Source organism: Danaus plexippus, chromosome 14 (assembly GCF_018135715.1).
Source record: "Danaus plexippus chromosome 14, MEX_DaPlex, whole genome shotgun sequence".
Lineage (NCBI taxonomy): Eukaryota > Metazoa > Arthropoda > Insecta > Lepidoptera > Nymphalidae > Danaus > Danaus plexippus.
Window position 1 is genome coordinate 2618434 of NC_083546.1, and position 19718 is coordinate 2638151.

Genomic DNA, 19718 nt, shown 5'->3' on the forward strand with positions numbered 1-19718 from the left:
TTTTGATATACAAATGACTTTCTCTATCCATTTAAAATTGGTTATTTTTTTTTTATGTTTATATTTATTTTGAATAACTTTTAACACAATAGTTTTCTGTCGAACCAATAAAAACCAGTGATTGATTGAGCGCCACACATTTTTTTTTACAGAAACGGACGCGCATTATGAATATTAAAAAGAAACCATCGCTTTTTAATCGTGTAGGGCGTTAAGAATTTAGTATATAAATTACCAAACGATTATAGTAACACGTTCATAGTGACGCCGTTGTTCGACATCAAAAATTCTTTTGGCTATTTCCTTACGTACCATATTTCTCTGTCAGTGTAAAAGACTATCGATTTCACATGGCAACGCGACATAAAATGTACAATAATTAGACATATTTTATTGGTATTCCAAATCGTTAAATTGATTTTTTATTACGACGATTAACTAGATGCGTAATATATTTTTAAGTCGTAAAGTAGCTAAGATTAAAAATTTTAGAGATTTTCTGAGTTTCTGCAGGAATATTATAAAATTCTCAAAATTTGTGTACTAAAGGTAATCGTGCCAGACATATATTATTATCTATATTGTTTTAATAACAAAATACGACTTAGTATGTTTTGAAGTTAGTTATAATTTGAGTTGTAGTTTAAAATCTGATTTTAGGTAGACCAGCTGTTGATTCCAGCAAGTATATATATATATACAAATTTTTACTGTTTTTTTTTGTTACTGACGAATCCGCAACTAAAATATTTCATTTGTTATTAAGAATAGAAATTTAATCTCTTTTTGGAATCCTTGTACAATCAGTACTTCAAATATCTCATAATGTTAGTAACAATTATATATGCATATATATTTTTTTGTTTTATTGAGGCACAATAAATTGTTCCTTTACTTTTAATGACTATTTCCTCCAAGTTCGAGTCAATCACGGGCATTTTACGATTATTAAACCCTACTATTGACAACCGGGAAGGAATTCTGATTCCCATATTTTTATTGCGTGTAAACCCGTCGGCGCTTTTTTATATCATCTCTTTTAAGTGACATAAATTCTAATACAAAGTCCATTTGTGTATCTCGGACGTCTTAAAAGGTACTGGGGATAATAGTTTTTCTGCTTTTTACAAAGAACTCATTTCAATTATCGGTCGATTTGATGGTTATAAAATGTTGCGTCGTGTTATGTGGCGTCCAACGGTGCCGGTAGGACTGAATTTTTTATCATTTTTAATTCGTAGACGCTAATTTAATTACAGAATCCCTGTTTTTAATGTCATATGCAGGTGTATCCTGCAGCTAAATAATTTAAATAATGTAACGGTAATATTTAAATATTAATTGACGTCGTTTGAGCAGTGAAGTAATTCTTGGTTGAATAAAAAAAAAAAATGGTGTATATTTTAAAATTTCTTTTTATATAAATAGTGTTAATGATCATATTATTTTTAATCTCTCCATATTTATTTGATGTTTGTGAGTTTATCTCTTTGATTCGATGCCGGATTAATATTAAATAACTTCAGAAAGGACGTTGATGTAAGGCGACAAATTATTTACTATACCGCCCGTAAGCAAACTTACTTGATGGGTTACGAATCTTTGAGAGTAGTCAATATGTTTTTAACTCCTACCATCGTCTATATAAAACTTTTATTACAAGAAGTTGTGTAACTTTTATGGAAAATTTCTAGAGCAGTAGTTTCATCAAATTAGCTTTTATTAAAATCTCTATCTAGAAGAATGAGTATTAGAAAATTATAGTTATAAACCAATACAGTGGCCACTTCTATACATTCACAATTCTACTCGTAAGGTATCTTGAAAGGCTGTGACAAGGTAAAAATAATACCAAGCGACGACTGTTACTGATACCAAACTGGAAATAAATGAATTGTCTTTTTCTTTTTTAATCCCTAGGAATGTTCGGTTTTGTACCGTTAAAAGCTTACATGTAAAAATTATATTATAAAGATGAATCTTAAAGATTGACGCACTCAGATCGAAAACATTACGCTAAATAAACAACATTTAACGCTAATTTACATTTTGAACTGAGATTTTTGTAAAAAATTGCTAAGAAATAAAAATAATGTGCATATCCAAGTAAAGTCTCTATTGGAATAAAAATATGTTTATTTTTTTTACAACAGCGCGTTCACAAATATCTGATACTAGAAAAAAGAAAGTAAAGTCCCACCAATATATCACTCACTAGTTTTATATCAAATTAAAGCTTTCATCTGCTCACTGTATGCCACGAAAAGATAAATGGGGCCTAGTTATATTATAACAAGGCTGTACAGTAGTCCACATATTGTGACGCTAAAATAACTCTTATTACAAAATATTAAGAGTCCCAAAATTAATGGCGTATTGTACAACGATTCATCAAGAAGTTGTCAATTATTATTCTGTTGGAGCCGGTCATCTTGAGAATGGTTCGTTTAATTAAAATATATTTGATACTAACCTTGTGGGCAGGCTGATACTAAAAACTGCAAGAATTGGGACAACATAATAAAATATTAATTAAATATCTTATATTATGTATGGGATTAATAAAAATAACTCATCAAGCCGATGGTATCACCTACTGAATTCTTCATAATTATATTACTCGACCACTTAGTTTGATTTATGTTAACACTATAACTAAATCTTATCGCAAAGTATATGATCCCAATCATTACACAAATTATATTATATTGATCACGAATATTAAAGTTATTATGTTTTAAACGTTTTAGTAACATGCCTGATATATACTTACCAAATTAATCACTGTTTCTGATACAGCCTATCAATTAGTAAATGAACGTTAATTAACATCAACCCATATAATTTTCTTCGGTTCTACTTTCAAAATTATAACATACATGCCTTTTATAGATGTTGAACATTTTTATTATTTTCACTTATATTATATTTCAAAGGAAAATTAATGATATATATTATTATTACAAAATTCCTCTTTCAGAATTCTGGTTGTTCTATTACGACATTCGATCTTTGCACTTAATTTTACATTAAATAGTATATAAGTCATATAAATAATGAAATGGGATGCCAACATTACAAAATTCCTCAGAAATACGCAATGTCGACAAAAATTCATTTTCCACATGCATATTACATTAAGGCCCTGACCCGATTCGAGTGCTCTAGCCACTTTATCAGCCTATCTGAGCTAGATTTTTATCACATTGCTCGAGTCTGTAACCACTTCAGGTTCAAATGCTTATCGGTTTCTGTGTATGTTATTAGCAGATTACAATTGCATATTTTTCAAAGCAGATTTTTCGCACCATGATGTTTTAAGGTAAAATTACGTTGCAATTTTATTTAAACAAACCCATCCTACCGACTTCACTGGATAAGACGCGCAGAATATGATTACAAAGTAATTAAATCGAATTAGAAAAATAGTCTTTGCTAAAAACTTAAAAAAAGATCTGGAAGGGGAACAGATTGTTCTTTTTAAGAAGTTATATAATCTCAAAGACGGACTGTTATAATTTTAATAAATCACAAAGCTATCAATATGTATGTATGCACATTGAACAGTGTTTTTCTCTTGATAGCAGAATCATTTCCAAGTCAAACTATCTCTATTGATAAAGCGAGTAGGCTTGTTCCATAGTATTACCAGCGACCAATTAGCAATCTCTATTTCATGTCGATAAAGTCATACAGTAGCTCCGCATATCCATGTTTAAGATAAAGACACAAACTTGTATATCGATGTTGGCATTAAGTATACGATACGATAAAAATATTGTACTTGCATTTAATTAAAATAAATTTATCGAGCGCCTTTTTTAATACAATCTTATGTTGACATTTATTTTGTATGTTCGTTTTGCCTTATTTATTAATTATTTTGATCAATAAATTATTGCATACAAAATAAAGCTTTTAAGTAGATTATTTGTACTCATAACATATATAATATGTATACACAATAAACTTATTACGGAGAAAACATAACACAGACACCAAAAATAAAACCGTCGCTTACACCGACGACCGTTCTCTACGAGTGAGAAACATAAATTTAATGTTTATATGCAATCAATATATGAATGTTGAATTCAATAAATGTAAGTGTCAATGCGACTATAATAAACTGACGTTTTTATTTTAATGACAAAAATTAAAATGAGAACAACGTTTTAAACTAAAGTTTTTTTCAAAATATTGATTATAATATTACAGGTTTCATCGATCATATTTCTTATTTGTTTCTTATGTAACTAAAATAATTGTTGTTATATACGAGAGATTATCGTTCAGTTTTCTTTTAATATTCCGGATATCGTTTGAAACTTAAATAAATAAACTATTGAGTTTCAATGTGAAGAACTTATAGTGATTGTCATTGCTTAACTTTATATTCACGTGAAAAAAAAAAGGTTAATGGACATTAATCTAATCACAACTGTCATCGATTTTAAAATCAATAACTTATAATTCTCAATATCTCAGAATATCAAATATTTCGAGCATAATAAATACATTTAAATGAAAAAAATATCTCTGTTATAGTTCGACTGTTTTATATAACTTCAAAGGTATAAAGATTTAACTAAATTAATACACTTTAAAGCCGAGGTACTCAATTTGGTCATTCAATTTGCGTATTATGACTTTGAATTCTTTAAAAAAATATCAACACATTGAGAAGATATTTTTTCTTATTCGTACTTATGTTACAATCTATGTTACATAAAGATTATAATATATTATATAATGTAATTTTATGTGCATGTACTATAAGGAAAAATGTTAAATGTTATTATTTGTGTTGTTGTAAGCGATCGCAATAGTAGATAAAAAGTGCTATATAAAAATAAACATGGCTGTTATATGCAAATAGACATAGTTTATATCTTAATATTGTTTCCTGTTTGTTTTTGTAATAAATGCGTACATTTCAATTGTAAATAGAAATCTCTTGTTGAAGTTTATTTAAAGATTTTAAATCCATTTATTTCTTTGAAGTAACATTAAGTCTGTCATGCAATTTCTTAAACTTTGAGTTAGAGGACATTGTTTTAGTTAAACATATATCATATTTATACATTGGAATACAGGTTTGTAGTCATGAGTTGAGAGCTTTAACGATTGTTCTGTCTATGTTTTGATGATACTTAATTGGCCTTTAGTTCATGTTAGTATATAATTTAACTTATTAATATTTAAAAAGACGATACAAAATACATATCAAATCAGAAGAAACTTCTGGTCTTCGAGGCTAAATATGCAGTGTTAATGTGTTATGAAAATTAGCACTTAAGATGCAAAACTCAGTTATTATCCTTTTTATTTTACAAGTTCTTATTTTTACCTCTTTCCAATTTAACACGGTTTACTGGCAAAGATATTTATAACTTAATTGATGAGAGTATACGGTCCTTGTGTTCTCACCGGTAATGGAACCAAATATCATGTTCTCCCCCCCGTTCCGTTTTATCACACTCAAACTTTTCTCTATTCATACTGATTTATACGTAAAGGTTCATAAAAACTCTTGTCCGAGTTAAACAGTATTATTTTGAAGGAGTCTCGTGGGCGTGTTCGCCATTATAACTCCGCAGTCGTAAATACACGGATTGCAAAGACGATGGCGTGGCGCCGCTTACTTGAAGCGTTAAATCTTCATTCGTCCCTGTTTTATAGTTAGCAAAAACTTTACTACTGTTCAAACTTTTTTGAACAATTTTGTCCCATAATTATGTACGATTTGGATAAACACACGAATCGCTCGACATTTTTAATAAAATGTATACTTAATATACAAGTTGTTTTGCATTTGTTCTATTAGCAGCACGAATCTTTTGTTACCTTACGGCAGAATTAAAAATTCCACAATATCTCGATTGTTTTGCATATTATGAAGGAACGCTGCCAACGCGACGCAAATTAATGATCACAAGAAATATCGCTACTGAAACAACCGCCTCACTTAAACGTCCAACGACGTCAAAGGGCCGAACTAATTCACCTGTCAAGTTCTCTTAAATATAAATTCAAGCCTATGTCCCACGAGACATCAAATCATGACAATGGATAATGTGAAAACTGTTTTTGTTCTATAATTCAATTACGAGACGTTGACGAGTATACGATCAAGTCCAAGTCCATCAATCACACTTGAACTGTATCAAGTTTTTTCTCCGCTTGCGCCATGGCTTTTTACAAGACCGCCCGTTCAGTCTGCCATAATTTGTCAAACTTTTTACTCCATTAATTGATCATTGTAAGTTATAATTCGATCCGATGAAGGGCACACAGAGGAAATATTAACACACTCGACAGTTACTCGTGCGTTGTGTACCCAGAACTGAATGTCAGTAACGTTTCCTCCACAAGAGTTTCGAGTGTTCATCTTTTGAAGTTGTTGTGCTATTAAATAAATATTGTTTAACAAGTTGCCAAGTGACATTTTGTTGCTTGGGCACAAGCCTGCTTCATCCCACGTCAGTACACTTCCATCTCATCAAATAAACTTTAGAATCGTTTTATGCAAAATTATATATATATATTTTTTTATAACTTCGTGGAGTCGATGAAGATCTCATTCGGATAAGAGATGTAATGTCTTCAGAGTATATCATTATGCTTCATGACTACGACTACTTTCTTGCTACTAATTTATGAGAACCATTACAAATATGTTAACTATGCATATATTTTTCTTACTGATTGAAATTATATTAAGCTTTTAAGTTTTTCACTGTAATATTGAGATCCTAGGTTCAAAGATTATAGAATAAGGGAGAGTTTATATCTAAAATAACAATTTCATAAGAGCATAATAAAAACAAACATAAACATTTGGGTTAAGACTAAATGCCTTATATAGACATGTATACTCTTATTGAGACAAAAAGTATACAAAAATATAGTCGCAGACGGTTCGTACGAGAGGATTTGTATTGAATGTATTTAAAAAATAGGGAAATGTTTTGTATGCCCGTCACCTAATAACTACAGTTTGATATCAGTACTAAATCGTGCTCGTGCTAAACGCATACTAATAGGAACACACCAGATGTCGTCTGTACTTGAATAACAATGAAGTGGAATTTTATTTTATTTTTTATTGACAGAAAAAAGGTTTATGATTATAACAAATATTTTTAAAATCAATGTTAAATAATTCACTACTGCATATTATGTATGAGAAATTATTTGTGTCAGATAAATTCATTTAGACGTTCCTGCTACCGGAGTAGGTTTGAATCTTTTGTTGATACAAAAACTTGTCACGTAAAACTAAGTTGGAATGTAATAAAATGAAAATAATTGACCGAAACGGTTTCTATATTGATTGTAAATTTGATGATTTGCATTTCATTTTATCTTACGAATATATATTTGTGTTTTTGGCCCACACACGTCTGATATGAATTCCAATACGTCATAGATTTGTTGAATAGTTTGAGTAATTTGTATTGAAATAGGGCTTTGTGTAGTTAAGGTATATTGTCAATTGTCAATTAATAATAATATGCGTCGGATAATTGTGTTAAGATATACGCACATTGATTTAAATTAAAATAAGATGTCGTTAGGATAGTACTGTATACATTTTTTTTGAATTAATAAAATAGTTTTCAAGTCGAATTTTGGTACACACGTTTGTATAGTTTAGTCAAATTATATGAATTGATTTTTTTTTTGTCATATGTCGCGATTCTGATAAATAACAGTTAAAGGTAGATTCGTTCAAACATTAGCTAATTAATTGGGTCACATAAACAAGTCATAAATCTATCAAATAAATGTAAAACAATAATATATACAAATAAATATGTTGAAATTTAAAATTGAAACAATAAAAATATCCGTGAAAATTCCATAAAACCAGCTCAAGTCGCCTAGTAGTCTTCTTATTAACATAAACAGATAATAAATTATCATTTCGACAAATGGCTATTAAAACGCAGACACAGATAAAAATATTTGAAGTTTTGCAGTGATATGTCAACTTTGATTAATTAGACAATATTAACATACGTGTGTTCGAAGCTAAAAGAGTTCTTACAGCGACAAAACAATATTTAAAAAACTACATTTGTATACTAAATTTGCCTTCATCTGCGTTTGCGAGTCTCCAGACCAAAAAATGCAAATATGAATCCGGATATTAAATTTATGTTCGCAATAAATTAATTCTATTGTATCTTTAAATGTATCGTTTCTCAATTTATTGTCTATATTTTATAGTTTAAATATCTTGTTTATGATAGAATTAATTTGTTTTATTTTCACGATCTACGTAAATTTTTATATCTTTTTAAGGTATTAAAAACTTTTTGTTCGATTTTGATTTCGTTTCCCCCGCCTATACAATGAGTCTCTTTATATTGAGACATTTTTTTTTAATTTAATGATAAGCACATGCAACATTAGAGAACCCTTTGAAGGGAATATTTTCATTTTAAGGAACATGTTTTAGGATTTGCAACTTAATTTATCACTATTGAATTGACGTAGCAAGACAGTTGACACACACATATCTTTTGAGTTTACCACAGCCAAATAAAAATATGTATTCATTTACCCGTCGCTATAATAGTAATATTTATATTATTATTAGAATTTTTATTAAATACATTACATTAAACGTATTCGTGTTATGAGCCTGCATCACAGTAGGTAGTGTCTAGAAGGTATTTTACTTCACGTCTTTAATATTCAAACTTTCACTGTCACTTGTTTTTAAGATTTTTAATAATTTCATGTTTTTAAATTACGTATTTGATGTTATTTTTCTCACGTTACCGTAACGTGTAATTTACACCATAGAACGTTGTTTTTAATAGCATCGAAATTTATATCAAAATATTTTTGACATATTATTTTTGTAAACTTGTATCAGAGGTCATTTAAAATGTCTAACTTAACTATATTTTCAATCACATAGAAATTATTAAGAAATTAATGAACCTATAAATCAAATGTTAAACATTTTCAACCTTATTTATTAACATTTTGTACCAAACGTGCACACATTTATGAATAACAAGGGACGACATATATTTCTACATAATAAATTTACCCTAATATTGTTCGTAATATATTATAATATGTAGAATACAACACTTGCAACTTATCCGCAATGCAGAATCCATGGGTCAAGGCTCATTATAAATATTCTAATTGCGGTTTTAGTGCAATATTAAAGTGCTAAATTGATCGTTGTGATTGGCTCAGGTGACTGTAATTTTATAAAACAAATAAAGCAAGTAACTTATTTTTTTAGAATCTTTATAGAATATAATGCAAGTTTACATAAGTTCTGTCAGGTTCTTGTTAATATTAGAAGATATTTTGGTTACATTTTACGTTAAAAATGATATTATAAAAATGTCTGATTTTTTTCTCTTTAACATTATTTTTTCAACTTTAGATGATGGTTAAATTAATAAACATTCTGTTGGTACGTATGGAGCAAAGAATTTGCATCTGACTGGATACAAAGACATTCAGACAAATGCGATAAAGCTTTTGTCCGCGATTGCTTACATTTTTTGTTGTCTTTAATCGTGCAATTAATAACAGACTATTCAGATTTTTTAGGGCCAGTAGGTTAAGAGTGATTCAACGTGTTGAGACACAATCTTTGTCACTATCAGCCCATAGAGAAGCTGACACTAATTAATGTACCCTCTCAAGATTTATCTTTAAATTAAGACGTATCTACTAGAAGCATTAGCCTGGCTACTAACTTTAGTTATATGGCATCTGTTTTATTGTACGTTTAGATCGATAATAATTGCAATAAACGTAAATTTTGTTAATTGCAAGAACGAAGTTACATTAAAAGGCTCTCCGTTTTAAGTATTTACGTCATAAATTATTCTAAGGTCGCCTAAACATCTTAAAATGGATTCTAAATCGATTTTTATTCACTTCATGATATTTTATTGCATATAAATAGATGTTTGTTGTTAGAAATTATCATTCTTAATGTACATATTTATTCATATGACATGCTATAAATGTAACTTTAGAAGAACGACATGCATAGAACCCATGATAGTGTAACTATGTTGTAATCGTTTACTAAAAAAAAAAAAAAAATTGCTCCACATGTAATTCTACGAAACTTATCTGTCACTTTGGAATATAAGTCGATATTTTTTTTAATATTTAATTATATATTAATTATTATAAACATAACGTCAGTCTTATAACATCTTTCCTTTATTCAACTATCGTCTAGGACGGCAAAGCTTTCTGAAAACGGTCTCAATAAAGTAATGTAAAATTATTATGCTATAGTTAGAGCCTTCCGTTCAAAACAGAAGTATTCTGATTTGCACATCTTTGAATCGTCTACCTTGTTATATATTTTAAAATAAATGTTAATTTTGTCATGTTAACTGTGCACGTATAGGTGATACAATACTTTCTTTATCAAAGCTCTCTGTACAAGAAAAAATATTTTTATTTCTATATTTGTACACACTTTGTCTATATCTGTATTTGAGGAAAACAGTATTTTTTACGAAATGAATAATAAAAGAGAAGATATATATATATATATATATATACATTATTTTTAATAACGGGTTATCATACAAAGATATGTCTTTGTGCTTGCTTATATTATTATATAACCTATGACGTCACTGAAGCACGTGGATGTTTTGAAATCTTTAAAAATTCAATATCAATACAGCAGTTACAGACAGATTACGGCTAACGAATTAACATCAAATAGCAATTAGATTCAAAATAACGATTACTAGTAAATTATATTTGCCATAGATATCACGTAAGTAACTAACATGCAACTAACCTACTGACCTGAAGAAATTGCGCGCAAAATTCATTCGAGGCTTTCGGTTTAAAGTAATTACTTAGAAATACTTCAGATAATCATTTGGATACGAAAATAAACTTTATTTGTCCTAAAATAAGTGTGGTATTCAATCATACGAATATAGAAACAACTTCATTATTCTAATAATTAAGTCAGTATAAATATGTAGCAAATGTGAAAATTTAAAACAATGAACGAATTACTATGTGAAGTATAAAAATCTTGGTGAAAAGTTAATATTTCGTCTAGACTAATAAAAATAACCACCATAATACAAATGTGATAGAAGTTATGTGTTTTATTGATCATAGATTTGAGTGCTCTGAAAAAGTGGAAAGTCCCTAAAAGAACATAAACACGGACCAATCAATTGGTTTTTATTGTTCACGTTATATATCAGTTAAGTATTTCAAGTGGTCGTAGTTGTTATAAAAATTATTCATTGTTTTATTTTTATTTATTATTTATTAATTGATATTATAGTTAAGGTAAATAAAAAAAAAAAAACCAATTTGTAAATTTTCCGTAAATCCGAGCATTGTTTAGTTATTTCACGTGGGTGTTGAAGGTTGAATGTTTATTGCTGTGTCAATTAACCATTATAAAGAATAGAAAAAAAAATGTGAAATGAATTAAACAACGTTCGTTGATTAAAATTTTCAATATAAATTAAATAAATTTTCTAACAAACATATTTTTAAATTAATTTCGAACTCACAGATAACTTTAAACCTTCGACACATCACTTTGTAAACTCGACAAGGTTGAGTTGATTTATATACATATATGTATGTAATATGCATTCGTATTACGTGTATATAAGACTCGTGGAATCTCAGGTAGAGGCTGCGGTTTCTCTAAAATGCTTGAAGTAATTGTTCTGGCATGTGGTCGCACTGTGCCATCCTAATAATCATATATTCTTCTCTGATACATTGATCCTTGATTGTGTCAGATGAATGGCACGTTTTATTACGCAATACTATCAACATGTTTGCAGTTTCAACACGAAATTATTTCCTAATTAAACTCCAAGGGATTTGCGGAATTTTTACAGCCTGTGGATTTTGATGAACAAAGAATTTTTTGTTATCTCAATCTGCTATAAGATCCGTAATCCGTTCTGACAATATTTTTTGATTCTTTTCCCTAATCTCTTCTTAAAATATCCGCGTCATTACGACTTTGAAATATATTTCAGCGTAAACATTTAGATAGTTTTGGAAGACATTTAAATTTATTTATCAGGGATACTTATTATTGAATAACGTAAGTAGCCTTACATGCAACGATTTGTCTAAATATCTCGCCACAAATAAACGCCAGTACAAACATGTCAAACGTAATTGTGGTCTCAGTTGACAAGATTCCTATACATTATTTGCGATTACATAATGTACATTTCGCTTATAGCAATATTTGCATAACAATTATAAAAACAAATTCAACATAGTTGGCGCATACGAAAATGAATATAACGACAACTTTTATATTGCGAGCGTGATCTCGCATTAATTAGCTGGCTAAGGTTTGTCAAGAAATAATTGTAAATAGGTACGTAAATTCCAGATCACATTTTTAAGCGACTGGCCCCATCTGGACGTGGAACGATGTTCTTTTGAATACGATTACAATGTATGCAATGTTCTTCGGCAATTTGATGATGTACTTTATTCACTCTGACTTGCAATTTGACTTGGACTTCATTTGAATTAGTGAATGCGTGTTCAATAAGAATTAATGGTCAGACGTAATATTGATTTATTAAATTTGATATGATTTTCGATAATTAATTAGAGAGGAATCGTAACCGAATTTAATGTATATATTTCTTATTTACGCTATGATTAATAGAATTAGGAACAAAGAAATCAGTAGTGACGGTCACAACTTGCAAAACCTACACTCCTAATTCTGTTACATCTTATTCTCCATAACTCCATATACATATATATTATTTTACTATCTAATATCTTTACCTAGTAAGTGTAAATCATGAGGGACATGTACTTACAAAGTGTTATTTGTATTGTGGATTTGCACCGTTGCTAAGGTATGCAGTTTACACATATTCTCTTGTCTGGGATTATATTACGATAAACAAAATACCCGCGTTTTGTCTTTTGCTAAAAAAATCATCAATTAAGTCAAATAAATAGATAATAATAATTAAATTTTTACGTTGTATCGTTACTTTATAAAATATAATAAAACATTTATATCTTCTTGACATCATAAACAGTAAAAAAAAACATATTTTTCCTATCATAAAAATATCAATAACAAAACGTTAGACCTCGAACGTTATATTTCAGATGCTTTAACCTCAAAGCATGAATGCCTTTAATGCTAATAAGATTAACAGTTTTCCGAATGCCAATGAGCAATTGCTGTGAGTAATCTCGTATGATAAAGTTTTGCGAGTTTCTCAATCGTTGGAAGCCTGTAATCCACTTTTCAGATAAAGATAATTAATTTTTTCACTTCCATACATTATTTTTATACCAACGTTATTTCCTGCATAAACGCTATTGCTATGTAAATCTGTTTTACATATTTTATGTAAATATTTGATTTTGATTTGTTTACGACGTTGTTATAAAGTGTTTTTCCTCAAATATTAGAAAAACAATAATATGTGACCGTGTTCTTAAAATTCCAAGGGAATTATGTTCATATAATAAATTTCTAAGAAATTATGTATCAAGCGAAATGTCGAAGATTTCCAATGAATTTGAAATGCTAATGTAATAATTAAAAATAACCAATGACTTAACGTTATCAGGTGTACGTATACTTTTACTGGATTTTATGAATTTTCACGTGACTCATGAAGTAATAATCATAAGATAAAAGCGTGTGAAATTATTTTTAAATATAACCACATTGCGGAGATAATGAAGAAATCAAATAAAAAGAAATTTATTTTTCAATATGTCAATAATAAAACGAATAGTAACATAGTATACATTATACGTAAGATAAATAAAAACATTAGATTAAATAATTTATTACACAACACAATGCTTATGTAAGAAATATTTATTTTATGATTCATCTATCAATCACGTTTAGTACTTCAACTATTGAATTTTCTTTTAATCTTATCACTTTTTTTAAGTATTAAAATTATTTATACATAATTTAACAAATAAAACATACATATATTCTGGGAATATCCATTGCGTGTTTGGTAGGTATTTTTTTTATAATATAAAGAAATCTATCCTATAAAATTTGTGTGTTATTAAAATTTATTCAACAAAACGTTAGCTGGAATTTTATTATTCATATTATTATCATTGCAATTGAATATCGTTATCATCACGATATTGCATATTGGCGCCATGTACAGTGCTCGTATCAGTTGTAATTAAATCGATAACTGTCGTCTGATAAACTGATAACGACTTAGAGAATATTATCAAATTGTGTTTAAGTTAAAAATACCTTGTAATCTATGAAAGCTGTTCGTGTGGAGTATTTATAACGTTCCATTTTAGAATATTTTTCTAACAAATTTTACCTTATCATTTTGTAAATATTAAGTAAATCTTAAGAGCATACAGGAAAATTATACGGAATCCAAATAGTTACGTAAAAAGGATTCCGTTGACGAAGCTCGCACTCTCAACGGCTGTTTACAATAATATATGCATATGCTTATATTATGCTAAGAAATGGTAAATAATATCTAAATTAAAATTGAAACAAGATATAACAAGTACATGTAACTGGTTACGGCGAAAGTATTAATATTTTCCATTTTAATTCAAACACATATTAAGGTCATCTGCCGGCGTTCCTAAAAACTTTACGTACGAACTTGTACCGCCATTATCGGGTTTTGACATGTAAGGGCATGAACACATGTAGCGATAACTCTGCGTCATCGTTTTAATTTTTTCACATGCATATTGTTGATTGGTTTTTATATTAACCCTCGAATGTTTATCAAATACATCTCATGATTAGTTATGTTTGTAACTTTTTTTATATTCACAACAGCATCTTATGAAAAACCAATTTTTAAGAACTGATGTTCAAATTTTTGTAAGATTTGAAGTCATTCAAACATAATACAATTTTCTTCCGCTGTCATTTTGATAAAAAAAAAAATTGTTTTTATTTTAAATATAAATAGTTTTTTCGCCAAATGTTCTATACCAGATGTAATAAGACGAAAGTGAGCATCATGAAGAGCACACTTCATCAATACATATATAAAGTTTACCGTAGTTATGTTTGTCGACTGGCGCCTCGTATGTGTAATTGTTCGTACAAACAGACATATAGCATCGAGACGCCTGATTTACTAATGTATCTAGATTTAGCACTTGTACAGTGTAAAGTATAATCCTAGGAATATGAGGGTTCGACATTTTATTCAGTATTGTATAACCACAAAGAAAGCATGTTTTATTTTAATGAGATCTAAGATGTTTTATTTTAAATGAAGATTAATATATGAAAGAATATAATATTTTGTATGCAATTTGTTTATAAAACATATATCTATGAGGCAAAATGTAAATATCTTTGAAATAAATCAAATATATTACTTAATAAAAAGCTAATATTATTTATGTTAGGAATAGAAACTATTTCAAATATTCAAGACATCAACTTGTTAGGTAGTAAATAATTTATATGTAAAAAAAATCACTTTGTCCGGATTTTGTGCCCAGTTTTAAACAAATTTAATATTTTAAGTATTTTTTTATATATATATACATATATTGCAATAGCCGATACCGTGCCTACCGTGACATTCCACTAAGAGCTAAGTGGGTAACGTTTTGATAACGGCTAGTCAAGGCTAAACAAATGTGGACTAAATTCAATTTATCACGTGACTTGTTAAGTACACACAGAAAGTATATTTAAATTGATTGTTTTAAATTTTATATACTATTAATATTGTATTGTACATGGTTATTTAAAAAGCTATTTATTTATAAATGGTTATTACTTATTACCATTGCACAAGACACTGCTTATTTTGGAAGAAATTTTTAGCAATGGGAAAGCATAGATTTTCAAATCGTATTAAAATTTGAGGAATTATGTTCAAAATCAAACGATTACATAACGGATCCCGGGTGCAAGTAAACTTAACTTGTACCTAATAGTTCCTAGATAGGTACTTACCCTAACATTTTATATTATTTAATAAAATACAGAGTCATTATAATATTAATTAAACTTTGTAAATATTACTAGCACTCGCTCGTCCTAAGTGGCCGATGTCTTGTATATAAATTCTTGGTAAAATGACATCAGTTTAAATTATCATATGTGACATTACATTAATCCTTTAAAAACTTATTTCTTCGAATGGAATTGCCACGTAACTATATTTAATAATCATTATAGATCTAAAACAATATTCATATGTAATATCTATTTTCCTTAAAGACTCATAACTAAATATTTTTAAATAGTAATTATCTTTAAGAATCTCCCCCGGTTCATGTAATGTAAACTAATTTAAGTAAATGTCTTAGGGATATCTTTTCTATAGTTTCCATTAATTTCACAGGTTTTGGGATGACTGAAAAGCAAATAACGGATATTATGTTACTTAATGAAATAATATATAATACTTTCCTACGTTTTAAGCATAATTGCAAAATTTTGAAGTTTTTTATAGAGTAAACAAATCAAATTCTCTTATACTAATTAATTAAAGTTAAATTTAAAAGTAAGCGTTTTTTTTTTAAACTCATATTTACGTAAAATAAACAAAAATTACGTTTTACGATCTTGACCTAAAGGCGTATTCGAATTAATCACGTTCTTGCGTCATTAGCGGTGTGCTCCTTGTAACGTTTCCGTGTGTTTAAGTATTGTCCGCGTTCAAGAATTTGAGTACAATGTAACAGAATTGTGTTAGAGTTCAAATACAATACGAAATATTTTGAATTTCCATTGAAATTGTATATTTATATATTTTTTAATAGACTTAGAAAAAAATTACTGTAATATTTATATACAATTTTACTACAATACGACTCATTCGTTCTTTTAGATTTTAAATCGTCGTTGATTTTCATTTGCGCTGAACGAATAATGTAACAAATATGGTAACTGCAATATAAAACTGTTGCTACGAGTGGTTCTTATTAATTATTTTAATTAAATTTATTATATTTTGCTCAAATTCCACATTTTCATGTATTCGGAACACTAAGACTATTATCGTCTATAAATAAAAATATTACGAAGGCTTTAAATTTTCAAAATGTATGCGTTTAATTCTTTAGAGAAACTAAATTATAACCTTTGCTTTAAGTTTAGGAAAATATTTATAGAAGCTCATTAAAGGTCACGGATCAAAGGAATTTAATAAAGACGATGTCATTTAGACAGCTACTTTGTACAATGTTTAAGACCAAAATCGATCCGATAAAAATCTTAATTTGCAGGACAAGTTTCTACACGTATGATAGTTTCAGAACTGCTATTTCACATTAACTGGTTATAAAATTAATTAAACAATATTTCACATTAACTGCATACAAAAACTTACTAAATATAATTAAATATCAATTCCTGATGTTTTAAATCATGAATGTTTGTGACTCCATCAAAAAAATTATTATACTGATCTAAGTTTGTTCATACTAACGTTAGCTGGATATGTTTATTTCGTTTATACATATACCCAAACAAAAAATCTGGTTACATGAGAGAAGGTGACAGCAGAATAGAGTTGTTAAGTATATTATGAATTAACAAACCTTTTGGTATTCTTGTACACCTTTCATCGTCCTGAAATAAACATTTAAATGAACACGCTTCATCTAAATAAACAAAAACCTGTAAAATTTACTTTCTAAAATTGTTTATAAAAGCAAACTAACGAAACAATCTTAAACTCACTTTTGTTATTAATTATTTTATTATATATATTTTTAGATTATTTTTACACATACTTACAACATTTTTATACGCTGTACGGCATTTGGAGACCAGGTCGATTACCCGGCCATATTCAACAACAACCATTTCAGCTATAATTTTTGTGACGTCACTCATATATTTCATAAATTAAAGTCTCGTTCATGATATTCACTAAAAAACAGCTAGGTTTAAATACGCTTTGTTTTGATTGGATTATTTTTATTTTAATTATTACAGACGTAGATATCTTTTTCTTAAAGAAATATGAAATAAAAAATTTCAGGGGTCTTTTCAAGGAATTCTTTTTCATTATTTTTTTTCTTGAATTCTTATTGAATGAACACTCAAAATCTACGTTTAATTTTTTTTTAAACTCGAAGGTATCTATGGTTCGTTCATTATAATATAATTCTATAGGTGTTCAATTTTAAAAGATAACTTTTAATATATTTGATTTAATGATTCTGAACGCTGAGAGTTTTTTTGCAGTATATACCCAAATTATTCAATATAATTTAAATCGAGTGCGCTAAATGAGGAAGGATCTAAATATAAACATGTCAACGACACCGGAAGTAGGAAGTATCAATTGAGTTGCAGTTATCGATCCGACTGTAGTTACACGGATTGTAGCTGAGTTTATACAAAATAAAGATCATTTACATTATAAATCACCGTATGAATTTGAAAATCGATTTTCTGTTTAGTATAAATCGTGTAACATAAACGAATAAAATGATGATCGAATCGATATAATCGGTATCTGTTTGTATGGATTTGTGTGTTTGTTCATCTCATTGAGAATATTACACGACACCACGACAGAGACAAGCAATAATGGTCCATGTGTGCAAATAATTTATTAGCGTTTCGTATTATGAATAAAAAGCTTTTAAGACCGACATGTTATTGACATCATAATTTTTGTGTTTAGTTTACTGCGTGGAAATTCATGAAAACCTTGTGTACAATCATGTCGTGTGTACAACTTTGTACAATGTACAGGTTGATATCTGTCGAAAACTTATTGTTGTTTCTTGAAGGCTGCTTTGTACTGTTGTATAATACTTTTCAAACTTTTCGATGTAAGTTTGTACACGCCCCCGCATAAGAAAGTTGGCGACAGTGACATTCTTAACTAAGGCACGTTTTCATGTAGACTAAATTCTTATTATATATTTTTTGTTATACATTTCAAGACCACACACAGGTTGTTTAATCGTGAAATATTATATATTGAAGGCAAATAAATAAACAGTACATTTGATCTCGACAAAATCAAGTGATACAGAATTTATGTTTTTTTATCGTCAATAAAAGTTCTCTGAGTAGATAATATAGCGTTTATTGATTTAGTTTGGTTTTGTTCAGTTACGGATTTTTTTAAATTTAAACATAACCAATTCAGATAGACATTCGTTTTACCTAAAATCTTAAAAAATACCGGAGGCTATAGCAACAAAATATAATAATAATAATATTCTTTATTTTACACCCTTAAACTAACAACCGTTCCTTCATTGTACTACTACTTTAAAAATATTCTTAGTATTTAAGGCATTTCTTAATTTAAATTTTGATCTACTAGAAAACAATACGCTTGAAAGATTGCATCCAAGTTACAATTAACATCATTAAGTCAAAAATATATTACCAGTTACTTTCTGAAATTGTTCACTTGATTTTCTAAATTAGCGCAGAAGAAAATAGTACAATTTACACTCTACAGGATAATGATATATTTAAATATAACAATATAATTGTAATTGAAGGGTAATAAATTTTTAAAGATCTTGCCTTTAACTGCATTCTACTTCATTGTATTGCTTATTCATTTTGATAATTTGATTCCTACAAGTTTATTTTCTACTTTTTATATCACAAGACAATGTCTATTATTGGAAAATGTTAAATTAAATTTCACAATTCGATATCCTTTTGGGATCAGTAAAGAAATGAATGAATGACATAC

The 19718-nt window shown here is 28.3% G+C and overlaps 1 protein-coding gene across 2 annotated transcripts in view; it reads left to right on the forward strand.

The window, feature by feature from the left end:
• LOC116769536 (uncharacterized) overlaps positions 1 to 19718 on the forward strand; it is a 53252-nt gene that overhangs the window by 11899 nt on the left and 21635 nt on the right. The window lies entirely within an intron of this gene.